The sequence below is a fragment of the Stegostoma tigrinum genome, unplaced genomic scaffold, assembly GCF_030684315.1.
Source record: "Stegostoma tigrinum isolate sSteTig4 unplaced genomic scaffold, sSteTig4.hap1 scaffold_118, whole genome shotgun sequence".
Taxonomy (NCBI): domain Eukaryota; kingdom Metazoa; phylum Chordata; class Chondrichthyes; order Orectolobiformes; family Stegostomatidae; genus Stegostoma; species Stegostoma tigrinum.
Window position 1 is genome coordinate 850,463 of NW_026728068.1, and position 13,371 is coordinate 863,833.

The 13,371-nt window shown below is 39.9% G+C and overlaps 1 long non-coding RNA gene across 1 annotated transcript in view; it reads right to left on the reverse strand.

Moving 5' to 3' along the window:
- Nucleotides 1-8,840: 8,840 nt before the first annotated feature.
- Nucleotides 8,841-13,371, reverse strand: part of LOC125449869 (uncharacterized) — a 38,351-nt gene continuing 33,820 nt past the window's right edge. The window contains exon 5 of the long non-coding RNA XR_009443664.1: nt 8,841-8,878. This is a non-coding gene — a long non-coding RNA (uncharacterized LOC125449869). The remainder of the gene's footprint in view (nt 8,879-13,371) is intronic.

Below are 13,371 nucleotides of genomic sequence, written 5' to 3' on the forward strand. Positions count from 1 at the left end.
CGCCTCAGCTGGTAAGTATCCCATGTTAAGCATCTCAGATATCTCATTATTTCCTTTTTTATCGGGATGATTGGACAGAAAGATAAGTACATCTGTTCCTTGATAAATAGAGACATTTGATGCGTGGTCATTATTGTTTCATTGGAGTGGGATGTTTTCAGTAACTGGTCGAGTAATTTGAGACGCTGCAAGGAGTGGTGGTGTTATTCTCACCACGTGCATGTGTCTAGTGTAGACTGATTGATACAGATTCTTTGCTATGGCCATGAATGTGGAATGTGGACCTGTGATGAGCTTGGTATTGCCTCGCGATTCTCATTTATCCACTGTGAAGTTTCTGCACCATGGCTAAATTTATGAATTTGTTTATGAGAGACAAGTAAGCAAAAAAGGTGTTACAGTGAATTAAATTTGCATATTTGTGGGCCTGTATAATGAAAACTAGCAATGTTTAACAATTTTGAGTGAAAAATCAGATTTGTGTGCTACTTTGTGGGTCAGCAGGCAGCAGAAATATCTTCTGTTGAAAAATTATCAGCCATGCTTCTCACATTTGAAACTCCACCTCAAAACTCAAATCTCTTTCCATGTAGAAGTTGACATGAAATTATGTGTTTGTGTTGTCACGCATACATGTGTAAAGACTTCAAAGTTATTGTTTTCAGTAATGTTCCTGAGTTGGAGATATTATCTTATATTTCTGTTCAATAGGCAAGGACTGACCAGAACTCAGCAAAGTCAGGTTTTTCCCCCACCTACCCGTGCAGAGTTTCAGAGAAAAAACCATGCCTTGTTGCTGTGTTGTGCCTTGCAGCGATCTGGACTGTGACATGTGACTATTGTTATATAGAAACCAAGAAAGAGAAGGGAAACACTTAATCACTTCCTGGGATATCTTCTCTTTACATGAGTGTGGATGTTACATGGATGTGATTTAGGCTTCCATGGCTTAATTGTGATTCTCGAAGTGCAGGCAATCAACATTGCAACATTAGTGTGCAATCTCACATTTCAGCAGCCATCTGCTCTTGCTCCCTGTACTATTTAATGCCCAATATACCAACAATCAGGATTTTCAGTGTGGGAATTTTTTATCATGCCATCTGCTGTACTTCTTTTGAGAGTTTTGGAAAATTTTCTATGTTAAACGTGCAATATAAATGAAAGTTACTGAATAGAAATCCTAAGGTTTGCAGTACCAATATACTGAAGGCCAAATTCAGAGTTCACTGTCCTACCTGACAAAGTGCTGTGGACAGTTTTCTATCAATTATCAATGGTGTTACTTTGTTTTACGTTTTATGTTTTATTTTTAATAAACTTCAGCTTTCGGGAAGAAATTATGTACACACTAGCATGTGGCCAGGTTGGGGGAAATTTTCCACTCTCTGGGTATTCAAGTCCACATTTTGCCTTTCATAAGATCTAGGTTGATAGCAGGTTGAATAACATTGCAAGAAGTCCAGATTTTCGTGCCATCTGAATATGCAAACATTATCACCTATTCATATACTCCCTAACTATTAGACAATGTAATGGTGTTCAGTACTAGTAATGCGAGCTCTTGGTATGAGTGTGCCACTATTAATTTCTCACAGGTCAAATGTGGCGAACATCAAACTTCTGGTACTCTCATCATGAATATACCTTCATTCTCGTTTAATTTTTTTGACAGTTTGTCTAGAATGCAGTGACGTTTCCATATTTTTGTTGTGTCCCCTTTCCCTTGTGCAACCTGTTTTCAAGGAGAGGTGTTAAAGTACACAGCGCTCCAACTAAAAGCTCTGAGCAGCCAGCATCCCTTCGGAATGAGGATTCAGATGAGAGCATTACCTCAGCCAGACACTTGGAAATGGAAGAGCCAAGCACCTCGCAAAAAGCGCTGGAAAAGGTGAGACAGTGAGGCACTCATCACATAAAATATGTTGTTCTTGGAGACACTGGTTTGTTTAATAATGTCCAGACACTTTTTTTCTTCTTTCTTTCCTTTCTTTCTTCTGTCTTCCTGCCATCTATTATCCTGACTACACTTTGGCAGTCAAGAGGACACAAGGGTACTCAGTGAGACCGTCCCAGCCACTGGAGCTGGATGACTGCCTGGCCAATCTCCTTCTCCTTTTCAGAGTTATTAGCCTAATTGCCATTTTGATGTTTCAGCCAGACTGAAATCCTTAATTTGAATGCCATTCCATCGAGCATCTTCATAATTGGCTGCTGCCAGCAATTTTCCATCCCAGGTCCCACTTGCCAAAGTTGGGTTACTTGCTTTCAGAACGAAGGCAAGACAGCTGTGCAATTCCCAGCAAAATTCAACCTTTGTGCTGGTTACTGAAGCATTTGATTCCAGAAAAGATATTATTCGCTCATGAAGTGAGAGCTGATTTTTTTTTCAGATGTGGTTTGCTTTGTTTTGTTTAGATATTTTATATGGTTTTAAAAATGTACAAAGGAAGCTGTACGTGTTTTTTTTAAAGATCGCCATATCAATAACCAAAATATTTCATCTTTAATTATTCACAGCATGTTTAATTTCTACACAGTAAATTTTAGTGCATGGGGTACATCTTTCGCAGCTTGAAGCTCACTGCCCACAAAAACAGTATTTAGAGTATGTTGGACAGGTCTTGATCCAGCAATTGCAACAAAGTAATGCAGCTCTCTGCATGGAGTCCTCGTGACTGCATGTTTTGTTTTTCTTCAATATTTGGGCTTTGAGCTGTTGATTAGTGTGTTCTCTTCCAAACACCATTGTATTCTGGATGATTATCAGAGTTGTGTTATGGTTATTGTTTATAGAATATGTCTAGGACTTGTCCCAGGAATGTTTTCGCAATGTATTCTCCCATGAATTGGGCTAAGTATTATTAGGTCACATTTGGGTGTTTTGGAGTGGTATTTTTTGTTTTAAAATACCCTCTTCCTTTTTATAGATTCTCCTGTTTAGTGTTGTGACTGCCTCTGTATTAATAATAAACTAAGAGCTGCAGTGACTTGGATGATTTCGCTTCCGGTTTCTTTAGTTCTCTATCTCTGTGTGTTTTGCTGTTGCTATCTCTCTCTTTCTTTCTGCCAGTGGTGCTGTGCCGCACACATTCTGACCTGCACCATACACTTGTTGGCCCATTCGCAGTCACCCACACTTCATAAATGTGTGTTTTAACTCCAAACATTGTAGTTGTATTCAAGATTTCTGTGCGTAGCAGGGTGAAGTGGGCAAATAAATATTTATGTAAGCATGTTCACATACTGAGTGCAAACTGAAACCCCAAAGGGTTTATCTGACAAACTTGGAATTGAAGCAGCAGTTTACATGGTTAAGTGAAATGACCACAATGTTATTGTGCTGAGGGAAACTAATTAGTAATTTATGGGCATGCTAAGTACTGAATTGTTGATGTTGACTGAACAGCTAGTAAACACAAACAGGGGTATAATTCCTCAGAAGTGACCTTTCCTGGTAGAGGAAAGAACTGCAAGTAAAAAAATTCACAAGACAGCAACGACCAAGAATTCATGTACAACATCATGTTCTTGCAATTAAGCTGTCCTGCGCAGAATGCCTTCACCTTTATGGGCAACAGGCGAGCATATTTTGTGTAATAATAAATATAACTGGAAAGGGGGAAGTTTCTAATGTGCAACAATTGACAAACGTCTTCTTAAACAAAATAATTATTCCACAGTCATTAAAATCCGTGGATACTGCCTCCTGTGGAGGTTCATCCAACAGTGGTGCACCAGCAAAACCAAATTATGACACAGCCAAGTCTGGTAGGCGTGCAGGTTTGGGCAGCTGCTGGTGTACAACACGTCGGAGGGACAACCGCCAGAATGAGAAAAGCTGCCTCATCCGAGTCCGATTAGAGGAGGACAGAGCACTACAATTCAAAATGATTTTGGTAAGTCCCTGGACTGGTTGCTCTCGTCATGCTCGGTCCAAATAATTGCCATTGCTTTCTGCCAGTATCGCAAGAGGATTTTTTTATCCCAATTATTTGTTGCCATGCAGTCATATTCACTGTGTATTTTCCACATTGCTGAAGTCTTTTTTGGTCAATAGGAGTGCTTTGACTGTCATTTTGATACTGTTTTGTAATGCAGTAGCAATGTTTAGGTTTTAGGCCTGAACACATTTTCCTTGCATTTCTCCTGGCAAGGTGCAGCACTCTGTTGCCCCACTTTGTGGATGAACCGATAACTATTCAAGAGGAAATATCACAAATTAACACGTATCATTAACTGTACAATAAATCAGCAAGGAGGTACCAGATCTTCAGTTAGCTGACCACAAGCACTTTGGCCCATCTGTAAACTAATCGAGTAATATTGGCAGAGATATTGAATATTTCTTTCCTGGTTTTGGCTCATGTGAAATTTAAAAGGCTGGTACATGGAAGAAAGCACATCAAAAATGGGTTGGAGAAGAACATAGAACATTACAGCACAGTACAGGCCCTTCGGCCTTCGATGTTGTGCCGACCTGTCATACCAATCTGAAGCCCATCTAACCTACACTATTCCATGTACATCCATATGCTTGTTCAGTGTCGACTTAAATGTACTTAAAGTTGGCGAATCTACTACTGTTGCAGGCAAAGTGTTCCAATAGCAAGAGTGCAATCCAAAACAGAACAGCTGCCTACTGGCTAGTTCAGGAAAGCCGAAGGAATATTGGCCAAATTAGAAGGCACATCGGTTGTTTTGTTTGATCATGTATTTTCCTTGAAAGGATCAGTCATACTCTGATTGTGCCTCCACAGAGGTCAGTGTGATGCGTGGAAATTGCTTCTGGTGTTTAAATATTGTTGACAAACAGCGCCTCTTTACTCTGGTAAAGAGAATATTTGTTAGCTTGTCAGTGAGCTGGAGATGGGGCAGAACCAGCCTAAGATCTGAGGCAGAATTTGGATAAGCAAATGGCAAACAGCATATTTAAATTGGACATCTATGAAACACAGAAAACAAAATTCTCAACCAAAATGACAATAATGTCTCCTGATGAATGTGCAACAAATTGTTGCCAACTAACACAGTCATGAGAGGCCAACTAGAGAATCGTGGAATGTTATCACAAAGCAAAAAAAAAAGCTTGACTTATTGTGTCTGTGCTAAATCTCAGTAAGAAGTCGCTAAATTTGCCACCCACCACCACCACCATTGCCCTTTTTACCCCTGCCCAGCAAATTTTGCTCCATGTAATTATTCAGTCGTCTTATGAAAGTAATTTAATCTGCTTTAACCACCTATTCAGATATTGCGGTTTGGAAAAAGCAGAATTCTTTTTTTTGCTTTTGCTCCCCACCAATGACCTTAGATTTTGACCTTGGTACATAGTGTCAGAAGGACCAGTAAACAGTTTCCCTCATTTACTTTAGTCAGCCTGAGCAAATGACTGTTCTTCACGATTCTATGTTCTAATCCTTACCCAATTTTGTGTCTATACCGCCACTGCCCATTTCATTCCACAGGCTTCAATTTTGCTTGCACACTTGTGTGGCACTTCTTCGAACATAATTTAGAAAATCCAATTTATCACTAATTAATCACTAAAATTAGTGATTAATCATTTAAAGTGTGAGCATACAGAGTGGAAAAGGTATTGGTTATTCAAAAAAGATCACTTTACGGGATGTTAGTTCATGTAAGATAACAAGGTGTCGAGCTGGATGAACACAGCAGGCCAAGCAGCATTAGAGGAGCAGGAAGGCTGACGTTTCGGGCCTAGACTCTTCTTTAGAAAGATAATGTAGCTCATCTAATCTCTAGTTGTGTTATATTTGACTCTGTAACTTATAGAATTGTAGAGACATACCGAACAAAATATCCCTCCAAGCCTTTCCTATTTATGTACTTATTCAAATGTCATTTAAACATTGTAATTGTGTCTACATCTGCCACTTCCTCAGGAATTTAATTCCACTACATTTGTTGGATTTTTCAGATTTGTTATCCATTAATATATTTATTATGATCTTTGCTTTTGACTGGGTGGCAAAAGTAATTTTTTTCACCATGAACTATAGCACAATTAAAGTAGAATTAAGTGTGAGTCTGCTCAACCAGAAAACATTGGAGTTCTCCAGAAGAAACAGAAAATTTGCGAGTGCATTTCATCTTCCAGGTCATTGCTCAAATTTGAGCTGAGAAAAGCAATCTCCAAATATAACACAAAATTAAACAAAAGCAGACAATTGCCCCAAAAAGTTGGTCTTCTCAATATCCTGCCTATCAAATATTATTCCTGTCCAGCCACATTGATTGAATATTAAATATTTGCACTGTCTTCAAATCACAAATTGCTAAATGTTTCAAATTGTTAAAGCAATTTTATGAATAATTTATACGAATAAGCATTGCATTAGGAAATGTCAGACTTCACAAACAACATTGAGCCATTTGCTGTCATGACAATAAATGTTAAAAGCAGGCAAATGGTATGGGGGTAACAAAGTGGGAAGCTGGATGAACACAGCAGGCCAAGCAGCTTAGCGTCTTAGGAACACACAATCTGACGTTTCAGGCCTAGACCCTTTTCTGATGAAGGGTCTAGGCCTGAAACATCAGCTTTTGTGCACCAAAGATGCTTCTTGACCTGCTGTGTTCATCCAGCTCCACACTTTGTTATCTTGGATTCTCCAGCATCTGCAGTTCCCATTATCTCTGATACAATTTTAACCTCATTGCGAAGCCTCTTCCAGGGATGCCTAACCTGAAGAAGTTACCCTCCTCCCTCCGGACAAACCTCAGTGGATCTCTTTCCCACTGCAACTCTCTTGTAATCTCTTCAGCCTTGAAACAAAGCTTTTCTGTTGAAGGGTCTGTGCCCGAAACATCAGCTTTTGTGGTCCTGAGATGCGGCTTGGCCTGCTGTGTTCATCCAGCTCCACACTTTGTTATCTTGGACTCTCCAACATCTGCAGTTCCCATTATCTCAAATGGTATGGGGGTTTTGGGTGGGAGGGGATGGAAGTGGATTATTTAAATTATGAATTTCGTCATTAGTTACTTGTTTCAAACTGTGTGTATAGGTAAACTTGATCACTGGGCTCTGTTTCCATTCAAATTCCACCCTTTACTGTTCACAGTAACTGTGTTATGGAGCGTCGAATGCAGATTTTACAACAACAGTCCCACCAGATATTATTTTATTAATGTAACTTTTACAGCTTTCAGTGTAATGTCCCAATTAGTTTTCTGGGTGAAAGCAGCTATATTTATAAGCCCTTTGGAAATTGAGGCTTTACATATTTCATTTGGTGTGTGTGTGTGTGTATAATGCATTAATGAAAAGTGAATGTTGTTTTAATTAGGTGACTAATCAAGATCGTGTATCTGAAGTTCTCAACAAAGCCATGACCGCGCTCAAATTTGAACCCGAGCGTCCTCAGCAATTTGCTCTAGCACAGATCATTGAATCAAATAAAGGTGAGCAGTGGAAATTGCTTCAATTTAAGTTAAATCTATTTCTGAACAGCATAGCCACTGCAAGGGAATTGATATTTTCTTTTGATTTCACCAAAAAGGTGAAGATATCTAAATTTGTATCATTGAACATATCCAACCATGTTCAACAGGATTCAAGTCTGAGGAATGTAAAGCCAATAAACAACTAATATCTGCACCTAATAAAAGCAAATTATTTCATCAGATTGCCCTAAAGCCAAATCAGAACAAAGAACCGCAAATGCTGGAAATCAGAAACTGCTGGAAAAGCACAGCAGCAGTGGCAGCACATGTGGAGAGAAGTCAGGGTTAGTGTTTGGAGTCCAGTAGCCCCTTTGTAAAGCTACTTAAAGCCATATTGAGTGAAGGATGTACATCAGGATTTGGTTGTGGTATTATTCACATTGCTTTGTTCATTCTTATTTTAACTGGTTATTCCAAAATAAATGTTTCCTGTTGCTGAAATTAATCTGTTCTTCCCCTCTTTTTGGCCCGTGGCTGAGAGACCAGAAACATGGATGGGGTCCCTGCTGTCAAGTTGCTCATCTGTCGCAACCCTCCCCCAACTCCATTTCCTGATGAAAAGTAGAAACGAGGACTCATGGGTTTAATACGTGCCATCCAGGCTGTGTTAAGCAGAATGCCTTATGAAAATGAAAGGTCTCAATGCTTTTGCAGCAGGCGATCCCTGTCAGTTTTCACAGAAAAGAAAAATCAATCCCCTGGATGCAAGTCTCACTGACAAAGCTGGTATTTATTCTGCATCCATCATTGCCCTCAGAAAATGGCCATACACTGGATCACTAACTCGTGTTTGATTTAGGTGCCCTCAGTGGTGTTAATTTCAAGATTCCAACACAATGCTGAAGGAGAGGATAGCTTTTCTCAGTGTTTTCACGTTGAACACACTGCACCTTTTTGTGTTTGATGCTGGTATCAGCAGAAGTGACCTTGTAGCTGCTGGGTCATTCGTGAATCAGTTGGGGTTTTGCATTGTTCTAAAGAGAGGAAAATCTGACATCTTTACCTGGGCTACTGTATGCTTGGCTGACTCTTCATAGCCTCATATGTAGCCTAATAAAGCCAGTCAATTGTACAAACTGTCATGAAGAAGGCCTGTGCCATCGGAGAGCGAGGGGTTTGAAATGGATTTTAGTCTTGGCCAACAATGCTCATCCTTAGAATGAGTCTTAGATATAATGGTTTTCAGTTATTGAGTTTACCTAAGGATGGTATAACTCCAAGACTTTCTCTTGTGTTTTGTAATACATTCTGAATCCTTGCAGTACATTTGTTCTGTTCCTCCCAGCCATTGATATTTCCATATCCAGGAAGCAGTTGGACTTGTGCACAATCAATATGATGAAAACACGTGTGAATAATAATGTGCTTTCCCTCTGCTTTTTCAGTGCTCATACTTCCGGCCGATGCCATCCTGTATTACGCAATGAACAAGGAAGTGAGTCACGACTTCATCCTGAGATTCACTGAAAGAAGATCTTCATGTCTATGCAAGTTTTAGCTGTAAGGAACATAATGTTTCATGGGACTCTGTTGGATCTAAAATCTCTGCTCAGTATCAAAAACCCTGCAATATATGAATAAATTACTTTGGCAGTTTTCTACTTTAAATTATTGGACAATTTGGATAGTGTGACTTGACTTCAGACAATTGCTGAACATTAACTTTTGAGTCCAGTGCTTGTTTGTTCTTTTCAAACATCTTGCACATCAGCTATTTTTTCTGGAGGGCTGGAGAATTGAACCCTGCTCCCTGTCTTCTATGAACATCACAGTCATGTATCAATTGGTTGGATGAGAAAAAGAATCTTTTACATAACAATCTTGTTGACCAATTGTGATTGACTTTTCCTTGGTTCCTCAATGGTTGTTTGGTTACAAAGCAAACCAGCCATTTGTTCAGCCAATGGCAGGATGACGAATACTTCAACTGAAGTGTTTGGTTTGGACTTTAAACTCTTCAGTACTCCATTCCTGCCTTCTATATTTTTATTTCTCCAGTGATTTTAGCTAATTTGGAGAGAATGCCATTGACATGCCTTCAACAAAGGGCAACTACAAGAAATAATAGAGTTATTTATTACTGCCAGTGATACTGCACTTGTTTGAGACTTTAACTGTTTTTACTTAATGTTCAATTTTACAGAAATTGAATATAAAATTATTATACGGGCTACGTAGTGAGACCAAGTGTGTGAGAGTGAGATTACGTGAGTGAGATTGTGAGAGTACGAGTCAGACCATGTGTGTGAGTGAGTGCCAAGTCAGTGAGAGTGAGTGAAACTGTGTGTGAGTGAGTGTGAGAGACTGTGGGAAGTCAGAGTGAGACGGTATGCATTAATGAGACTGTGTGAGTGAGAGTCAGAGTGAGCTGATGTGGAAGAGTGAGACTGTGTGAAGTTAGAGTAAGACCATGTGTGTGAGTCAGACTGAATGACAGTGAGTATGAGACTGTGTGTGAGCGATACTGAGAGTTTCTGTGTGAGTGGGTGTGAGAGAGTGGCACTGTATGAAGTCAGTGAGACTGTGAGTGAAACCATATGTGTGAGTGAGACTGTGAGAGAGAGAGAGAGAGAGTCGGGATTTGTATGTGAATGAGACCATGCATTTGTGAGAGTGAGACCATGTGTGTGACTAAGAATGTGTGTGTGAGTGAGAGAGTCCGAGTGGGGCTGTGTTCGAGTGAGACTGCGCACTCAAAGTGAGACTGACTAAGAGTGTCAGAGACAGCGTGTGTGAGTGAGACTGAGTTGGTGTGTGAGAGTCAAGATTGAGCATGTGTGTGTTTAACCCTGAGTTTGTGCGTGTGACACAATGTCAGTGTCTGTGTGGGAGTGAGTCAAGCTACGTGTGTGAGACTGTAGGAAGTGAGAATGAGACTGTGCAAAGTCAGTATGGGACTGTATGTGTGAGACTGAGACCATGTGTGTGAGTGAAAAAGTCATTGAGGCTACGTATGAGACTGATGTGTATGCGTTTAGTTCTGAGAGTGAAACTGCAAAGTCAGCGTGACACTGTATGAGTGAGGGTGTGTGAGAGTGCTTCTGAGACTGTGTGAGACTGAGTGTGAATGAGACTGTGTGAGAGTGTGTGGGACGTGAGTCAGTCCACGTGTGTGAATGAGTCGATTATTTTTGAGTGAAACTGAGTGTGAGTGAGGCTGCGTGAAGTGTGAGTCAGACTGACTGAGTGTGTGTGAGTGACTATAACAGGCTGAGTGAGACGATGTGCATAAGTGTGAGACTGAATGAAACTGTCAGAGTGTAAGAGTGAGAGAGTGTGTGTATGAGAGGATATATCAGGAAAGTGCATGCCATCTCAGGGGGGAAAAAAAACTAACAAACTAACCATTTATCCAGACCATTAGGGGGGGATGATGAGTACTTCAGCTGGACTGTTTGGCTTGGCCTTTAAAGTCTCCAGCAGTTTTAACTAATTCTGGATTAAAAAACCATTGCTATGTTTTTAACTCACTGCAGCTGCAAGAAATAACAGCATTGTTTATTATTGCTAGTGGTATTGCACTTGTTTGAGACTTTAATTAATGCTCAGCTTTATAATGAATTTATTTTGAATGGTTATGTTGTGAGATGTGCGCGTGTGTGTAAGAGAATATATATTTGTAAAGTGCGAACCATTTTGGGGATAGCAGGTATTTAAAAGACGTACAGGGGACCAGATCACCTCAGACATGAATACTGTAATACACTTGTTGTTCCCAGTTTATCTGCTCATGTTCCATTACTCAGATCTGTCATTGTTTCAAGTGGGTCTCATTGGTTAACAGCCTAATCTGACACTCATTCATTGACCTTTTCATCTTCATGCAATCACATCTCACGTGCAGTACAGTGTTGGTTATGTATATTCACTTTTCAAATGGATCCAAAACAAAAATCCATTCAAAGTAGCAAAATGTCAGGAATTTTAAACAGTATTTGAGTCCCTATCAAATTCACATTTGCACGATGTATAAATTAACACCAGGAACAACAAACACTTTAACATTTCTGGCATTCCTTTCTTCCACAGGCAATGTTCGAGCCTCCTTCCCAATGTGAATCAATGAGCTCTAGTGAGGAAGGGCTTGAAGGAGCTCACCGCCCTGATTTTTGAGAGGTCGGATGTATTTTATTTTCTTCTCCTTCTGTAAATCGCTTGGTGCTCGATATAGGATTCACTAATTAGACATTTACACATAACCACTTTAAAACTAAAATGGTTCAACATCGAAGCTATGCCAACAATGCCAGCCACGGGTAGAAGAGGAAATCATCTCAGTTCTTTGTCTAAGTTTCGTTTCTAAAAATAGTGTTCAGTAAATGTTTTCAATATTAGTACATTTGTTTTAAATTAAAACAAACTTAAATTGCAATCTTTTGTTTCATTCTTTTGAAGTAGAAGACAAATTCTGGGCTGAGGGAGTATACTTCATCTCTAATTAGTGCTGCTTCACTAAATATAACCTCCTATCAGCAATTTGTGTTGAGAGCTCACCTCCACCAACCATGTATCTGGGGCAATTGACAGTCATAATCCTAGAGAGCAAGGCAGGTACCTTGGCACCACACAGGAAATCTCTATTGGGCGGGGGGGGGGGGGGGGGGGCAGCTGATGGAGAAAATGGTTGAACAAATAATGGCTCTGCCAGGATTGGAACAGTTTGTTTGCAATATGTGGGAAAGGTGTCTCCATTAAAAATGGCCTCTGACATCCATCTACTCACTTGCATCACTGACCCCATGCCATTTGTAAAATGCAAGCTTCAGTGCAAAGGCCACATTGGCCTAGATGCACTTCCAAAGAATTTCTGTGCAAGACTTTTGTATAATGGCGTTTGCAGTGACTGTCACATCAGCGCTGTGGGGCAACTCGTGCTGGCACAAGCATTGGTGGGACAGATAGAAGAGTTAGCTCCAGGAATAGTGGGTGTACTGTTGTAGTTTTCCTCATCTTTGGATTCTGGGGAAGTATCTGGAAAACTGCCAATGTGACACCCCTATTCAAAAACAGAGGAAGGCAAAAGGCAGGTAACGTTAGGCCAAACATTTGCAGAAAACATAAAAATAAGTAGAAAGGCGGGTTGTGAGAGAGATACAAACAGTTCACAATGAAATATTGCTGTCTGAGTAGACAAAAAGCAAATGGAGTATAATGTGGGAAAGTGCAAATTTGGTATTTTTGGAAAGAGAATAAAGGAGTTGTTTTATTCAAATGAAAAAAAAAACAAATCTGCAACAAAGGTAATTGAGTTCCTTGTGCACAAAACACAGGAAGCTAGCACACAGATGCAGCAGGTAAACATGAAGACAAATCGAATATCGGCCCTTACTTTAAGGGGTTAGAATGTAAGACGAGGGAGGTGTGCTGGTGGGACACATTTGGACGATGTCAGCAGTTTTTCCTCCCTTATTTAAAGGATATCATTTTACTGGAGGCAGCACTAAGAACGGTCACCAGATGATCTCCAATGTGTTGGGATGACCTTATCAGCAAAGGCTAAACAGATTGGGACACGACTGTCTGGAATTTAAAAAAAAAACGAGGATGTGATTTTGTTGAATTGTACAGGATTCTTAAGAGGCTTGACAGGGTAAATGTTGAAAGAATATTCCCTTCATGGGAGACTATATGACCAGAGGGCGTAGTCCCCAAATTAGAACTGAATCTGAGAAGTAGCTTTATTGTCACATATACTCAAATGCCAAGTACTGGGCCATTTTAGGTACAGAGGTACCCAGGTTAAGATTCTTAAGTACAAAGTCTTGGTCAGGAAGACAATTAGAAAAATAAAGAAAGAAAAATTCCTCTGATCTATAATCCTGGAACAAGTGAGAACAGTAAATTTTTAAAAAATCACCATGATAGATCATACGAATAAATTTTAAAATATAAATGTAAAGTTCA